Source organism: Podarcis liolepis, assembly GCF_965112155.1.
Source record: "Podarcis liolepis genome assembly, chromosome: 9".
In the NCBI taxonomy this organism is placed as follows: domain Eukaryota; kingdom Metazoa; phylum Chordata; class Lepidosauria; order Squamata; family Lacertidae; genus Podarcis; species Podarcis liolepis.
Window position 1 is genome coordinate 36258487 of NC_139564.1, and position 15291 is coordinate 36273777.

Sequence of the window (15291 nt, forward strand, 5' to 3'; positions counted from 1 at the left end):
TCCTCGTCCTCTGGCTCCCACCTGTTTCCACGTTCTATCTCTGCAATCAATGCATACTAAATAAAATGCCTTAAGCAGCGCCATTGCACAAACTGTTCTTTGTGATCACGGCTCTCATTTACACCAAGACATCTTTCGATATTAGCCTACAGGTTATCAGGGGATTTACTACCAAACTGACATACACACCCTACATTGGAGGGCCTGCAGGCATACCTGAGCCTTTGAAAAAAACAGACAGACTGCACCAGCGTTTTTCTTTTCAAAAGTTTGCTTGCACTGCTTGAAACCCTTGTATATTTGCAGTTACATAAGGTTCTCAGCATTGCACACTGCCATCTGCTGCACAGTTTTATTACAAGCTTTACCAAAAAAAAATACGCATCCACCTTATAACATACGTAACTGAGAAGTTGACACTTGGTTTTAACTATTCTTTCTGCTACAACTTGGAGAGAACAATGAATTAGATGCAGGATAGCGCAATATTGATTGTGAGCCGATGCAAATTGGATAATGGGAATTTCTTAGGAAAAAATTATTTAGGCAATTCTATTGATTGTTATATTTACTGATGTTATATAAAACTCTTATTACATTAAGAAATATTTTAAATAAATAATATGAAGTCATAATCCATTTTTTTATTTCATTCAGACTAAATATTCATAAAGGAAATTGCCGGCTACTAAAATCAGGACCGAGTTTAGGGTGGCTTGGGTGTTTCCGGCACAAGGCACCTAGCTGGGGGCATGCAAAATTGAGTAGATTCATAAGTGAGTAGATTCATAATTGAAAATATTTGGGGATGCCCACCTTTGGCCTCATACAGGGTGCCAAATCTTACGAAGGATTTCCAAAGTCCACCTCTGCTAAAATGCCCATGATATATGCAGTCCAGCAAGTACAAAGCCCACTCTATACAACATGCAGTCTGTCAAGATACTTTAAAGAAAGCATCTAACACAACATCAGATACATAGTTTGTAAATTGTTTTCATTTGAAACTCTGTTGTCTGGTTTTACGCAGTCCTTCTTGCAACCTTAGTATCCTGTTATATCCAATTAAAGGGAGCAGGAGGAGATCAACACAACTTTCAGAAGGCAGGGAGAGATTTTACAAGACCCCTACACAATTTCACTCTTAACTAAGACGGTATTACTAATACTACAGCATTAACCAATACTCTGGGCACTTACTGAAGCCCCAGAATACCTAAAGGCCACATCCCATATTCCTTTTCTTTAAATACAGCACAGCATCTTTCCTGAAGTTGTTCTTGCAAGACAAAACAAATACTTTTTATTTATTTATTTTTACAGGATGTATTTGTCTTGTTCTTAATACTTTTGAATACCATTTCAGGGAATCTGCAGTGAATGACTGACACCAGATATTGCCCAAAGTATTAATGAGCATTACTCCAAAGTATTAAGAAGCAAACTGGATAACTGTTGGTTAGTTGCATAAGTAATTTTATTAAGTTATGTACAGTATTTGGGTTTCTGTTCTACTCATTCCTTTCGTTCAAAGGATTATGCTAAAAAAAAATTAAGGTGCAAAATAAGCAAGTAATTTAAAATAACTAAATAAACCTAATAATTAATTTTTTTTAATCCCTGGAAGCACAAACATAGAACACCAAATGGCTCGAAGCCTGTCTAAACAAGTACAGTGGTGCCTTGCAAGACGAAAAGAATCCGTTCTGTGATTCTCTTCGTCTAGCGGTTTTTTCGTCTTGCGAAGCAAGCCCATTGACGGATTAGCGCTATTAGCGCTATTAGCGGCTTTTAGCGGCTTATCGGATCTGCTGATAAGCGGCTTAGCGGCTTAGAAAAAGGGGGGAGGGGAAAAAACCCGCAGGAACTCACAAGACATTTTCGTCTTGCGAAGCAAGCCCATAGGAGATTCGTTTTGCGAAGCACCTCCAAAACGGAAAACTCTTTTGTCTAGCGAGTTTTCCGTCTTGCGGGGCACCACTGTATGTCCTGCACTGTTACTTGAAAAGGGAATTCTGGATCCACTAGGTGGTCACAGGGAATGCTTTTCTTACCAGTCTTGGCATTTCACTAGAAGGTTTTTATTAGGTTATCCTGTCAGGTGTGTTTTTTCCCCAACCGTGGCAGGAAAATAGTTTGAATCTGTCGCTTCACAGTTTACACCTCTGTGTTTTAGCCACTACACTGCATTTCATGACATTTCCCTCCCAAGTGTCTGTGACAGGTTTCAGAAAACTAGATTGAGTGGCAAGCCAAACTGAAGTAGAGCACATGAGCAATTCAAGGGGTCAAATCCATTTCTCCCTTTAATCCCTCCTTCACTTCCTTCCCTCTATAGCATCTTCATAGCTGGCTGAACCTCATTGCCCCCAAAAGACTTGCCACCTATACTGTAAGAGAATCTGCAAGAAAAGCATTGGTGGTGTAAGCTGCACATTTGAAGTAGTTTCTTTCTCTTTCTCTTGGGGGCAGGGGGGGACGACTGCCATCTGGATAACTGGTGTTCACTTGAGCCACAGAACACCAGTTTCTTTGCTAAAAAATATATATATACTTAGAATCACCTGCTTAGATAGGCTGCAATCAAAGAATACAACAAAATGCTCTCATTAGACCTTCCCTCTTCAAAGAGAAAACAGATCCCAGAATCTGAAACAGAAGCCTCCGCATCAAAAAGGGGAAAGAATATTTGCATTGCAATAAATGCAAATATAAATCACTTTTTTTTGCCGGGATTACTCCTACCACTGTGTCAGTCAAAGAATACAGTGGCACTGAACATCACATGGGTTCTCTTTTGCAGAAGAGATACTGATTTCATTACCATGCATAATAGAAAAGCAACTGGACATTGGTTAGTGCACATAACCGTGTCTACATTCTGGCAGTATGGATGGTGAAGAGGACACAATTCAGAGTCTGCATTGCCTCCTCTAGTGGCCAGGCAGCTGAGCTCTTTCAAACAGTCTGGAGGTTGCTGACATATATTGTAGAGGAAGACCAAAGCCTTTGAGGGGCCATTGTGACCAACCGGCTGCACATTCTGGTCTTGACTCTGCAGTTGTGGGACATCCAATCAAATCATACATGTGTAGCTGGTGATGTGTTGTGCAATAGCTTGACTTCAGTGGTCTAGGCACGGGTACCTTCAAGATTGGATTACTGCAATATACTCTATATGAGGTAACTTCCCTTCAGCTTCATCTGGAAATTGAAAATTGCTGTAGCTCATTTGTGGACTGGAGTGAATTTCTGTTGATATGCTACATCCCTGCACTGGTTGCCAGTTTGCTACTCGGCCCAATTCAAGGTGTTACTATTAGATGATAAAGCCCACTCTACTGCTTCCATCTACAGAACTGACACTTTTATAAGTGCTACATGCGTTTGCTCCACACTCACAAGCAAATGATCCTTCAGTGTAGCAACACCTACTTGCCCATTAATTTTAGGCAAGCACCTTTCATGCACAAAGGCAAAATCATGAAATGTCAGGAACCCCCAGAACCACCATCCCTCCAAGGAGGCACAGGGCTTCTTATTGGGCTCTGGGAAGGTTACAGAGGCCAGTAAGCAAGGAAAACCCACTGGGTGCATGGCTGGTGGGGAAATGAATGGAGAGCAGGGAACAGTGGTCTTTCCCTGCTCTCTATTTATTCATTTCCCCCCACCCACATAATGTTGCAATTGCAAATGTAGAACAAGTGCAAGTAGCAATGCCACTGTATTATTTTTGGCATCTGCTAAAAAGTTTTAGTTAAGCCTATCCATATGGGTAATTTTAACAAATATGCTTGCGATTTCTAGTTGTTTTTAAATGTTTGATTTTATATGTATTTTTTAAAAAATTACATTGTTTTATGTACCTCATTTGGTGTTTTTTGTTGATTAAGTTGTGCCTAAAGTTGTTAATTAAATAATTGGGGGGGGCAGAAGGAGGGAGGAAGGGAGGGAGGAAGAAGAGGCAGGAGCTGAGACTGCCTGGCAGAAACAACATCTGGATTTTCCATAATACCTACACAAGCAAATGATGATGTTTCAAAAGAAAATGTCCATTGTGGAAGCACCTTCACTTGGTGTTCCGGCAAATGCCAAGAGCATCAATGAGAAATCAATTAACTTTAGTTTCTCACTTCACATGCACAACCTGTATATATGAAAATATAGTGCTAGATTTCAAAGCACATGTAACTTACATCACCATAAATTTATATCATTGCAAAACAACAATGTGTTAATTGCTATAGCAACCCATTATTATGCACCCTTGCTCAGGAAATGTATAAATTACAAAAGAATCCTGTGAGATAAGTTAGGCTGAGGATCTATGACTGGCCCAAAGTAACCCAGCAAGATTCCTGGCTTAGGAATCTTTCAGATCCTGGTCTAACATTCTAACTACTACATCACCCCTTCAACTTTACCATTCCCTTCTAGAAACTCACCAAAACCAGAGATTGTACATTGTTTGGAAATGGTATGTGACACCCTCACTCAAACTATCTGTTTGTTGTCCAGGGAAGTGAAGGCATAGGGAATAATCATTAGCAAACCCAAGCCCCTGGGATGAGACCAGCTATGTTCAATAAATAGGAAAACAGTGATTCATTCTCACGGTGAGATTTCCACCAGTAGGCACGTTACAAAGCATCTGGGGTTGCTTTTGAATCTGAAATGCTTTGTGAGGGTAAAATGGGCTAAGTGGTCTGGTGTCACAGATGAAATGAAGTGATGTAGAAAGTGCTTCTTTGCTTTAAATTTTACCCTCCCAAGACCGCTTTGCAACAGAAACTGTGCATGGGTTATGGGCTAAGATTTCTGAGCTAAATTTTTCTTTAACTTGATATTCCATGTGAATTCCTGAGAGAGTCTCTTTTTTTACAGGGGAAGAGGCACTGGCCTACAAATGGACTGAAATATAAATAATTAGGCAGCCTATTCCTATTTAAAGTCAGTACGTTCATCACCTCCACGCTGCCAAGATACACCTTTCCTTGAAGACTTAAAAAAAAAATCTATGAAAGAAGTGAGTTACTTTCAAAACTTGCTTTGAAATTTTTCACTACTGGTAGAACTAGGGCTTTTTTTTCAGCCGGAACTCAGTTCTGGTACCTCTCAGGTGGTCGTCATTGCCATTCCAAGAGAACAAGGGAGGTGTTTATGGTGAGTTCTGGCACCTCACTTTCTAGAAAAATAGCACTGGGTACAATCACCTATTGCTGGTAGGAAACAGAGCTACATGCATCACATCCCAAGTCACTGTCCACAGTACCGGTCTTGCCCCCAATGCAACAGAGATGTCCCCCGTCTTCCAGACTTTAACACATCCTGGCAGCTACTGATGTAAGCAACAAATAGGCATGGGAAAACTCACAGGAGGATCCTTGTAGAAATGGAGTAAGGGTCAAGTGCTTCCTAAGGCAATGCAGAAGTAGGACAAGGGGGCATATTTTGCTGGTCCCAAGCACTCTGCCCTCCCCACCTGGATTTGAGCCTGAAAGACAGGAGGAAAGTGCAGGTGCACGGAGGCCAAGTTGTAAGCAAACAAAATTTGTTGATCACAAGGCACATCTGTTATGACATTAGCCTAAGCTTCAAATTTTCTGGCTTTGTGGAGCAAAAGCCAACATGAGACAGGTTAAACTGACTATATGCATTTCTGAATATGACAAAAAGCTGGAGTATCTGAATATTTACAGCACTAATATAATAAAAGTTTTATATTTAAAGAAAATTCCACTTAAGCAAAACACAGAATTATCTGCATGTTATGTTTGCTTCACTGGAGGAAAAGAGGCTTTGCATGTAAATTTGGTTTCTCCAGATCTTTGGGGCTTTTAATGCTAATCACATTTGAAATCAGAGAAAAAATCAGCCTGGGGATAAAGGGAGAAACCCTCACTTCACACACTGTAGGACAAAGCTGTGGGGCCACAAACAAAACCCAGGGTGGTGCCCCAATTTAAATTAAGCCCCAAAGCACCTTTTCTCTTGCTTTATGGCAAAAGGATAATTTAATAAGGTCTTAGCAGTCCAAGGAAATGTCACCCTAGAAAAATAATCTCCTGAACATGGCATTCCACAATCCATTGAACTCCGACATTTTTTCACAAACGCAGCATTAACATGTTTGTATTATAAATGGCAAATGGGACAGAGAAACTGCTTTATATCATTAAGTAATAACATCCACACACATAGCACATGCAGGAAGTTCCTGCAGCCAATCAGAAGCCGCAGAAGCCCCATCAGACGTTCGGGTTCCAAAAGAACGTTCGCAGACCAGAACAATCACTTCCGGGTTTGCAGCGTTCGGAAGCCAAAACGAACAAGTTCCAGGGCGTTCGAATCCAAGGTTACATTTATTACCCCAAGTAGAAATATCTTCAGTCCATTGTTTCACAAGGCTTAGTTCCTTCAGTGCAGCCAATAACTGTATAGAACTGTATGTATCCACTTTCATTTAAATGCAACATCCTTTTCTCAAGAAAAAAAACCAAGGTGATTATTTAGAATGATATTCTGCATGAAACGTTTGCTTCATTTGGAGCCACCCCTGGATGTAGTCTCAAATGGAGAAACGCAGGTGCTTTTAAAAATAATAAAATAATGAAAGTTTAAACACACCTCTTAATATCAATAGTTGCAGAACTCAAATTAAAGGTAAAAGTAAAGGGACCCCTGACCATTAGGTCCAGTCATGACCGAATCTGGGGTTGCGGCGCTCATCTCGCTTTATTGGCCGAGGGAGCCGGCATACAGCTTCCGGGTCATGTGGCCAGCATGACTAAGCCGCTTCTGGCGAACCAGAGCAGTGCACGGAAACGCCATTTACCTTCCTGCTGGAGCGGTACCTATTTATCTACTTGCACTTTGATGTGCTTTCAAACTGCTAGGTTGGAACACAAATTACATCAGTGAAAAACTTCACAGTCATAAAATTGAAGGGGAGCTTTGTGTACACACAAACCCTGCTTGATATAGGAAATCGAGAACTACAGGATCTGCAACAGACAGCTGCCCGGACTCTACTTGTAGACCTACAGCAGAGGAGAGTCCAACACACCTCTAGATACGTGATTGTTGTTATTAAATCTGGTGATTGCATTTTCTTGCTCAAGGCAACTCAAAGTGACTTACAATGAAAAAGAAGTGGTTCCATTGCCAAACTGCTCCTACCCTCAAGAATCTTCACCTAATGTTCAGCCAATATCTACCTCCTCTAACTTAAGCCCATGCGATGTAGTCCTGCCCTTTGGGACATCAGAAAACCATCCTTTGGCAGTGTACACATTGCCATTTATTCCAAAGCACTCCCATTGCTCGCGTTAGCCACAACTCCCATCTATCCTGCAGTTTCCTGGGGAATACTGTTGCTTGGTACTTTCCCCCACCCCCTTGAACCAACTTTCAACAGATTTGAAAAATGTAAGCCACGTTCACTTCGCAGTCAAGCCGAGGTGTGCACATTTGAGACAGCCATTGCACACCCGCAGATGAGAGCCTCATTAATAGGAGGCTGCAAGTGCAGGGTAACTAGACAGGTAATGTGCATCAGGTGAAGTCATCCCTGCCACCTCTCTGGTGTGTACAGCAACATGCAAATGAAACTTGAAACGCAGTGGGAGAAATGGTATCGCTGCATTTTAAGCTGCTAATGTGCACATAGCCTAAGCCCTCCACTGTATCATGGCCTCCCTCAGTATTCATCACAGAGCTTGCTTTCCATATCATTGGCCATCTTTAGTGCCCATTTCAACCCATTCTGATTCGTCTATATCCTTCTTCAAGTGTAACACCCTAGCAAGTGTAACACCGCTTTTTAAAAAATAAAATTTAAGTAACATTTTAAAAGGATCCACATTTTAAATACGTGTACATCATCATTACTACTGTGAACCTCTGCACCTACCAAGTTGCCTGCTTCCAGTTTATGCTGCAGTAGTGGAAGTGTGCTAAAGAGCAAAATTTTGTCAATATATCTACCCACACCATATGGCCAGAACTAAGAAACCTTGCTTTCCTTTCTCTTAGGCATTGCAACATCTACCCACAGGGGTACTGCACAAGTGGAACTCTTGCATCCAGATAATGACTAACCATGGAGCAGGAGTCCTATGCATAAATCACATGTGCTTCCTTAGATTCCAGAAGCGAACCCAGAAGCACATCAATAATTTAAAGCCCCCAAATCCTATAAAGACTTCCATGCATGCTTAATTTGATGCACTGTGAGTAATCCCCCCTTGAATTCAATGCAAGATGACATTGGCTCCAATCCTGAACATTTTTGTATGCATCTAGTTGTACTAATTTGGGCCATTCCATGTTGACAAATGAATATATATAAGAAACCAGTTATATAACATCCTAAGTAAAAAAAAGGAGGCCAATGCAGTGTTGCTGATCAAACATAGGTATTGCCTTAATACTTAATAGAGCCGTGTGTTTGTGTGTGTGCTTTCTTGAAAATTAAACCCCACTAACAATTGGTGCCGTTTTTAAAAAAGAGAGTCTCTGTTACCTCCAGGTGATTATCATCTAGATTGTAACACAGCTGAGCCAGTATGGTTGGGTTTCTCCCACCACCTCTCCAAAGGAGACAGCCTTTTAGCTCAGAGGAGAGGAATATATAAAACCACAAAAACACTGCAGGCTATTAAGTCAATATTTCAGCACAAGAACTTTCAGAACAAAATCATCGTATTTAAATACAATGAACACAAAGTCCATTAACCAGTGCAAAATTCAACACCCCATGAAGCAATCTAGGTTCAATTAAACCTCAGTGTACATATTTAGCTGTATCATTAACAAGTGTGAACGCTTTCCAAAGAGAGAAGAATACAGAGGGATTTGCCAGATGGCACTGCACTTAATAGCTTTTCTCAAAAAACAAAACAAAAAAGCCAACCCTCAAAATTCTCTAATATTTAGAGTATACTCTAGCCAATACATCTGAGCTTCATTTGCATTTTAAGGAGTCTGATGAACGCACTTTCATTTGAGCCTAATTAAAAGAAGACGAGGAGCTTCTCTCTCTCTCTCTCTCTCTCTATACACACACACACACACACACACACACACACACACACACGAAGTGCCTCCTCTAACTTTTCTGACCAATATTTGTTCTAGAAAGCCACGCTCTTCCCCCTCCCCCTTACTTCAATTTGCTCCAGATTTCCGATAAGTGTGGGCCAGCAAAAACTCTGTACCACGGTTTTCGGAACCTCCTCGCAACTAAGAGAGATTCCCCAGCAGGAACGGCAACGAGCTCAGTGTTCCTCCTAACGCCCACTTCTCCTAATGCTGAGAAGTTCTTTTTAAATCTCCTTAACACCCTGTGTGTATGTTCAGGGTAGCATCCGCACTTGCTCTGAGAGCGAGCTCTTTCTCTCTTCGGTGCCCAAACCACCCGGAATGCCACGTTTCCAATGCATCTCCAAGGACCAGCCGCCGCCGCCGCCAGGAAGGAAGATCCTGCGTTCTTGATGGCAAGGCGACAACCAAAGCGGCGATCATCCTCTGTCTTCCTTTAAACTAACAGGGTCTCTATCGCAGCAGCAGCAACAGCAGCCAGCCAGCCAGTCTGCCTGCAACCCTCATTCACTGCAATCCCGCCTCATCTTTCCGGGCAGACGCCTCGCTTGGTACCCAGCGACAGACATCTCTCTCCTCACTAAGGGAGAGAAAAATGCACGCAGCAGAAAGACCAGGAGGACGAGAAGGGTCTCTCTTTGCGTCCCCAACCCTCCCCCCATCACTGCCCATTTTAAAATAGTTCTCCCGCCTCGCAGAGGAGGAGAAAACAACTCCAAACACGGTACTCGCGGAAAGGGCAGGTAAGGCAAAGCCCGTCTCGAGGGTCCCAGTCGCAGCAGCAGCAGCAGCCCCGGAGCGCCTCTCTCCTCCTCGCGCGCGCCAGGCAACGAAGCCACTGCCAGCCCCGCGACTCTCGACACCTGCTCCTTTCGCCCTCGCTCGCACCTGCCGCCCAAGCCCCCGAACCTTCCCTGCCTGCAGCGCCCGCCTCTTCGGACTTGTGTTTCCCGCCCGCCTCCCGGCGAAACTGCAACAAGGAAGAAACTTGAAAGGGGCTCGAGAAGCGACTAGCCCCCCGTCGGCGGCGGCAGCAGTCGCCCACCCGCGCTTGCCCAAGGCGCCCTCTCTCCCTCAGGAAACCGCCCCGGAAAAAGAGAGGGACCGGTCTGAGTTTGTTTTTACCTGCGCTGCCTCCCAGCCAAGGCGCCGCTCGCCCGCCTGCCCGCCTGCGTCCGTCTCCAGTCTGTGGCACGCAAGGACTCCGTAGCCTCTGCTATTTATAGTCCGCAGCTCCTCGCCAACCCCTGGCCAAGCGGGAGAGAGGAGCTGCAAGGGAAAGCAGCGGGGGCGAGACTCAGCGGGCTTCCGCGCTCTCCTGCCAGCCAGCCAGCCGGGCGGCCACCGCCAGCGCGCCTCAGAGCCTCCGCGCCGAGTCGAGGGGGCTGCTTCGCTGCAGCTGCTCGCACAAGCCAGAGGCGCAAAGCGAGGCGCGCGCGTTCCTTCCCTTCGGTAGCGCCGCCTCCCGCCAGCCGAGTCTCCGCCTCCTCTCTTTCTGCCTACTTCCTCCAATGTCACCGCAGCTCGACGGAGGCTCCCGAGCTCTGCAGGAGGCCAACCCCAGGAGCGACGGCCTGTGTCCAAGGGCGCACGCGCCGCAAGAGACGGGAGGCCGGCGCGCGATGCTCGGCTGCTTTCCCTCTCGCGCTCTCTGGCACCGCAACGCTGAGCTCAGAGGTGACCCGGGCGAGAGGCGGGCAGCAAGCAACTGTGGCTTGCCGTGCGCCTCCCGGAGTCTAGGGGGCGCTCGCTTCTTGCTGTGAGCTCCCTGGAGAACCAGAGGGTGAGAAAGAGAGAGTGCCCTCTACTGGGCACCCAAAAGGCTGCGTTCTCAGGTGGTTCACTCCCCTCCCCTCTCAACTAGCGTCCTATCTCAGGAAGTAGGCTGGCAGCACGTTTGAAAAAAATAATAAATGAGCTGCCAAGGTTTTTGACAATTATCTGGCACGTAGCCATGTTTGAAGATGCCTGCCAGAGAAAATATTGGCAACTTTTACTCACTGGTCTCATCTGAAGGATGAATGAGATAAAAGATTGTTGGAAAACCCCATAATTTTCAAAGGGTTGAGTAAATTGCAAACATGCATTTTATTTTTCCATTATGCTTACAGTCTACTCTTACATCAGACCTCCCAAGATGTCTTCAAGTGTTTCCCTACACACAGTTAACATCACATGATGGGAGAGAGCAGGGATCCACCATCCTCCTCATCTTGGCTGTTGTGCCCCCCCATCCATGTTGGAGGATTTACCTCTGCAGCAGGGATCTTGTTCCCCCCATGTAGGCTCCTACAGGATTTTGAAGGCTGATCTTCCAGGGTTTTAAATCATACTGTAATCCTGCACATGTCAAGCACGCTCTCCTTGGCAGAAATTTGCAAGAAGGCAAGATTTGCCCTGATAGATGAGACCAGTGGCCCATCTAGTCCAGCTGTTCTTGTGGTGACCAACCAGATGTCTCTGAGAAGCTTGAAATCAGGACCTGAGTCCAACAACTGGCATTCAGAGGCATGCTGCCTTCTACAGCCGCCAACACATGGAGGACTGTGGGAGTGGTGACAGTGATGCCACAAGTGGGGCCAAGGAGTGCACCCCCAGTCTCTCCTCTTGTGTGATTGCATAAGGGGCGATGCCTGACTAGGAGTGCTTCCAGACTGTCTATATTTTGCAGGGAAAACATTGAAAAACGTTGGGTGAATTAATGACTAACAGGGAGTATAAATACCCACAAGCAAATCAGAGTGCATGCAGAATGAATGTTCAGCGTCATATTACTGGGCTATATTACTCAATATAGATCAGACACAATCGAACCACTGGGTTAACTTTGCGAAAGCAGATCAGGATAAATGCTGAGTGAACAGGTAGCCTGGAGCAGCTCTCAGTCTTCAGGAAGTTCAAGGACCTGAACAAGTCCGCACCTACACAAATGCTACATTTTCAGCAATGCTGCAGCTGCAGATGTTCCCATATCAGTCATTGAACCCACTCTCATTCCTTCTGTTAGTGAAGTGTGTGTTGAGCACTTGAGTGGAGAATATTGGGAGGTGACATTAATGGGTAGAGAGCAGAACAGGGAAATATGGGAGGTCCAAATGATTCTCTGTCTCCCCCTGGTGGTGTCTCAAAGGCTGCACATATGCACTGTGGGTATGGAAGGGTAGCATAGTGGTGAGAGTACTCAATTTTGGCCTGCCATTTGCTTAATTTAAGTGTGTGGTCCAAAACATGACTGCAAATCCATCTCAGAAGACACATGGCCATTTTTAGCAGACAAACAACATGAGAGGAAAGTGCTAAAAGAAAATTGTGTGCTGATCTCTGGCTTATGTTTTGTGTCTCTGCAGCTGCATTTTGTAAAACAATAGGGATTGTTGGGTCCTTAATGGCCAGCTCCAATTTAGTAAGCTTTTTTAATGGACAGAAGCCTTGTGCCTTTAATAGGTTTATGACTGCAGAATTGTTAGGTTCAGTCTTGCTCTCCTGCCTTCAACAATAGCCTGAGAAATTTAGCTTATCTCAGTTCTCAATCTCTGTGCTAAGAAAAGCTTCACCTGGTAAATGTCCATATGACAAGTTGTTCTAAAGCTTCAGAAGAAGGGTCAGTAAAAGAGGGAGCCCTAAACTATTCATTAGTAAAGGCAGATAGGCTTCTTTGGAAAGGGTATCTTTGCAATCAATCAAGTGTTCATGTCATATCTAGCTGAGCTTTTGACATACTCTAAGAGGGGTGTCCAATATCAACAAGTCTCTGAACTTGCTGCTGTTGCTCAAATGCTGATGGTGGCATAGTCCAAGATGGTGGCATAGCCCTTAGAGCAAGATCTGCCCCATCATGTAGAAAGTGAGGATTGCAGCCCAATGTTCTATATGAGAAGAGGTTATGCGGAAGATTCCAACTCATGTAAAATCCAGCTGTTTGGGTTGCAGCGGATTCTTCTCCACAAGCTGTCGGTCTGTTTCAGGGCACAATTCAAAGTGCTGCTTCAGGTTATCACCCTTAAAGTCTTAGAACCAGGATACCTTATGGGTGCACCTTCTCTCCTCGCAAACAACCCTGTCCAGCCATGGAGTTCAGCGGGAGGCCCCACTTTCCATGTCCTTTCACCGTCTAAACTGTGAGAAATTGGGAACAATGAAGCTGATACTGGTGTTAATTTGCAGGCTAAGGGGGGGAGCAGCTGGCTTCTTTTGCTGCTGTGATTTTTTGTGTGTCTTGGTTTGAGTTTGTATAATAATAACAACAATGCAGAAGAAGAAAAGATCCTTCGCTACAGTGTCCAGGTTGTTAGGCTTCTTGTCCTTTGAGTTCCATTTACCTTCCTCTTTATTTCTGTTTCAGCAAGCTTTCAAACATTTTTGTTTCCCTCCCTCTGGACTATGGCTTATTTTTTAAATAAATGCTCCCTTTCCTTGTTGTGCTACTTAAAAGGGCTTTATTGAGTGAATTATTTTTTGACTCATTGTATTAGCTGCATTGAGAGCTTTGCTAGGGAGTTGAAACAACTCATGATAAACAAATATTTAGGGGCAGCCACTTAACTTGCCTTTATTCTCTCCCATCACTTTTCTCCCAGGCAGCTGGATTTGTTTCCCTAAGTTGACATGAAGCATTATGCAGTGGTACCTTGGGTTAAGAATTTAATTCGTCCTGGAGGTCCGTTCTTAACCTGAAACTGTTCTTAACCTGAAGCACCACTTTAGCCAATGCGGCCTCCTGCTGCCGCCACGATTTCTGTTCTCATCCTGAAGCAAAGTTCTTAACCCAAGGTACTATTTCTGGGTTAGCGGAGTCTGTAACCTGAAGCTTCTGTAACCTGAAGCCTATGTAACCCGAGGTACCACTGTAGTCAGCTGGCATCGATAGATACACACAGAGAGATGCAAGGTGCTTCCAGAGAGAAATTTATTGTGGAATCGGTGCTACTCATATGTGCAAGCTTTCTACATGGTCCAGACAATACTGTCTTCATCAAAACACCAGTCCATACTTAAACATTTAAACTGGATTTCCAAAAGGGAAAAATAATTCATTATGCATCTCCATTCACTTCTGATGTGGAAGGTCATTAGCACCATTTGTGTGTGTGCATGTGGTTTGTCATGAGTGAGAGAGATTTTGGTGGGTGGCCTCCATTGCCACACACCACACTTCCATTTGCCCATCACTCAAGCCCAACATAGCTGCCTTGTTTCCAATGCCAAATGAAACATACCTATTTCCATTCATTATCACATACCAAAAGCACACCCAGTTTGGAAGTTGCATGCCCGCAATATCTCCACACAGTAAATGTGGGGGGGGGGTTACCTGGGAGACTAATCACATTGCATATGTTGATCTTGTGCAATATCTTTTTATGACTCTTGAATTCTCATGTAAGACCTCAGTTATGAAAAACAATTAAAAAAATAGATCGAAAAGGGTATTGGCATTTCCCAAAGTACACAAGTCTCCATTTTGCCTATTGTAAAACATGATAACTGGCTTGTAAGGCTGGTAATGATAATCCTTGTGCATGTCCTTGAAAAAAAATTAAAGGCATGTATGTGCAGGTTCAAAAATGGATAGACACATACTCAGGGCAAAACAAAACAAAAGTTAATGGATGATGGAGTGATTGAGGGAAGGGGCAAAAACAAAACAAAACAAAAACCACACCACAACTCAGATACTTTCCATCAAGTTCTGTCCTCTGGTGTGGCAAGCAGTGTAATAGTAACAAATATTCATGGATAATTTGTGGAAGCTAATTTAGCAAATGCACACACAGAAAAATCAGATCTAAATAACCTGTTTGGGTACAGAGAAAAAATGAGGTAGAATTCATAAAATACAATCTGATAGCAAAGCTGGAATTGTTCTGTTGTGCTAATTAATGTATCCTTGAAATATGAAACAATAATTTCAATTCAACCTTAAACAGCAAGAATCAAATTTTCCCAGAAGTTCTAATTAAACAGTTTCCCACTGGAGATACCATCTTAAATTCCTGTGTGGCTGAATGACAACTTTCAGATCAACAATAGAATGTTTGGGGGGGGGATAGAAAAATTGTCAAATTGGTTTCTGAACATTGCAATTTCTTATGTCAGATTTGGGTTCATTTATTCTTTTGTGTAAAAACTGACCTATTGGACCTTTAGAAATAAGATACTGTTGCTTATTCTATGGAATACACATTCTTT

The 15291-nt window shown here is 43.7% G+C and overlaps 1 protein-coding gene across 5 annotated transcripts in view; it reads right to left on the reverse strand.

Annotated features, from left to right (window-relative positions):
- The window catches only part of INPP4B (inositol polyphosphate-4-phosphatase type II B), a gene marked incomplete at its 5' end in the record, with an annotated part of 265188 nt that extends 254362 nt beyond the window's left edge, over positions 1–10826 (reverse strand). For 2 of the 5 annotated variants that reach the window (XM_083519885.1, XM_083519882.1), the window contains one exon: positions 10228–10826. Of the gene's footprint in view, positions 1–9167; positions 9391–10227 lie in introns of those variants that run through there. The other 3 variants (XM_083519879.1, XM_083519878.1, XM_083519883.1) reach the window with 2 other exon arrangements.
- Positions 10827–15291: the final 4465 nt, after the last annotated feature.